We start from the raw sequence: 2,350 nt of genomic DNA, 5'->3' as shown, positions 1-2,350 counted from the left end.
CCAACATCTTCCTCTCTTTTTCTTATTTCTTCCCATGCTGCTCTAATCATCTGCCACTGTCTATCAACTACATCTCTCTCTCTCGCCAAAATTTTTATGTGCTTCGACTCATCTTCACTACTTCCTTTCTCCATTTCACTTTCTACTCCCAAAACTATCCCCTCGGATTCCAACTGTTCCTTATCGGCTTCCATTGTCTCCTCAACATCCTAATGTTCAAACATGACAGTCAATGATCAAATTTAAAAAATCAAAAAGTAAAATAAAATAACGTAGGCAACATAGTCCTGCTTGACTGCATTACCTCATCTTGTAGGTACTGTGACTTCTCTAACAGAGATACTTTCAATGTCACCACCACCTGAATTTTTGGAAAACATAGTCAGTTATCAAGATACTAGTATTGATATATACGTTAAGAAAATTTTTCATATCTCACCTCCGATTTCTTTATCTGCTTCTGCTCCACTAATCGATATGTCTTTGATTCGTTTGCTTTCCAGTCCCATTTAAGGACACGTGGACGAGCAGTTGGATTGGTGGGAATCCAAAATGTGGTATGCTCGTATAACCATACCTGCATACATACGAAACACCATGTTAATCAAACTATAAACAGCACGGTTAGAATATTAAATGTCATGAGTCCAAATTACCTGAATTACCAACGAGCAGCCACCAAGGTACCTGCCACCCTTGCTGACTCTATCTAGGTAATCTACGAGCCAGTCATACACTGCCATCGCCCAGTTATAGTTGCCAATGTTTCCTATGTCGTCGATGTAGGGCCAGAAGAGCTCGTCAGCTCGATGTGCGCTTTTTGTGAAAAGGACAGAGGCAAAAAAATGCAGGAGAACAAATTTCATTGTCTTCTCTATCGAAACTTTATTGCGTTCTCTAACTAATGCTGTAATTTCATTCTCAATAACCGATGCCTTGACGTTGGCCTCTGGAAATGGCCAGCCAGGCACTTTAGGTTGTGGTTTTGTCATGTCGAATGACAGAACCCTCACCACGTCCATTCGCTCTCCACTAAGTGGCAGTCCTAATGCCAATGCCACATCTCTTGGAAGGAAGGGGACATTTATACTCCCTAACGTGAACGTGTTAGTGCCGGGAGTCCACTTATCGTGGATAGCTCTTATGAGAGGCTTGTGCATGATAATGTCCTCCATGCCAAACAGATGTCGGAAAGGAGTCTTTTCTATGGCATGAAAATGGACTGGCTTGAACTTTATCCTGTCCATTGCCGATTTGAAAGAAGCTGGAGAACATCGTGCTGGGACGTATGGAGCCTGCAAAACAAATTACATCGCCAAAATATATGTGGTAAATGAATTAACTTACTATGATTGATACAATTAACAACATACACACTTATATCTGTTCCTGTCTTCTTCACAGCTGCAGTTTTCGTCTCCTCCCCTTCTAAACTCCTTTCTGTCCTTGTTGGAGGCTTTGTTACTTTCACTCTATCACTTTTTCGCATCACCATCTTTCAAGGCTTTGAATGGCTCCTGACCGGATAAAAACTGTATAACAATGAACAACCAAATCAAAATCACCGAGATCAATTCATAACCCAAAAACTCAGTTATATTGACAATCATTAAAATTCTCGTCCTCATCATCTCTAAAATAAATTACCAAGAAAATCAATAAAATCCAACCCATAGCATAAACTCATATTCCCAATCAGTACTATTATGAAGAAAAGCTAGCAAGCAAACCAACAATTATTACAATTCTCATACTTACCTGAAAATATGTATCATGTCTGTAACCTCTAAGGTCTGGCTTCTTAGATATGAAGCAAAGCAAACAAGAAACAAAAGAGCTAACCAATAAGTGCAACGATCAGTGTTCTATATGAATTTTCTGAAAGCACAACAACAAGGACAAACCCCCAAAACAGATTAGGAGGTTTGTTAAAATTCTCATCCACATGGGCATCAGGCGAGTATTAGCTCACATGCATTTAAAAAAAAACTCATAGCATCAGACCTTTTGAGAAACAAAGCAGATAAGCACTAGCTATTGGAATTCAATGACCACCATTGGACCAATAATTTAATAAATGAAATCGAAGATAAAACAAGTGAACCATGACTGCTTCAACAATAAACATGGGTCTCCACATGGTATTAAAGAAGGCCCATCAACTATAAACTGTGCCCTCTACATGGTATTGAAGAAGGTGTTTTTGAAAACCCATTTCTCCACTCCACAAATTGTAAAAATAAAAGCCTAGCATAAACAAATAGCAGACGACCATTTGCATTTATTTTACTCCGTAGGAGGAAATGCGGTAACTGATATGTACATGAAATGAAATCGCATTTCTCCATTC

The 2,350-nt window shown here is 39.0% G+C and overlaps 1 long non-coding RNA gene across 1 annotated transcript; it reads right to left on the bottom strand.

Moving 5' to 3' along the window:
- Positions 1-303: 303 nt before the first annotated feature.
- On the bottom strand, positions 304-701 carry LOC143860900 (uncharacterized). Its single transcript, XR_013239832.1, has 3 exons — positions 657-701; positions 440-577; positions 304-361 (listed from the first exon to the last, which is right to left on the bottom strand). It is a non-coding gene; the product is annotated as an uncharacterized LOC143860900 (long non-coding RNA).
- Positions 702-2,350: the final 1,649 nt, after the last annotated feature.

This window comes from Tasmannia lanceolata, unplaced genomic scaffold, assembly GCF_043159265.1.
Source record: "Tasmannia lanceolata isolate RefF3 unplaced genomic scaffold, GAP_Taslan_0.1 ptg000037l, whole genome shotgun sequence".
In the NCBI taxonomy this organism is placed as follows: Eukaryota; Viridiplantae; Streptophyta; class Magnoliopsida; order Canellales; family Winteraceae; genus Tasmannia; species Tasmannia lanceolata.
This window is presented reverse-complemented; position numbering and strand designations above follow the sequence as displayed.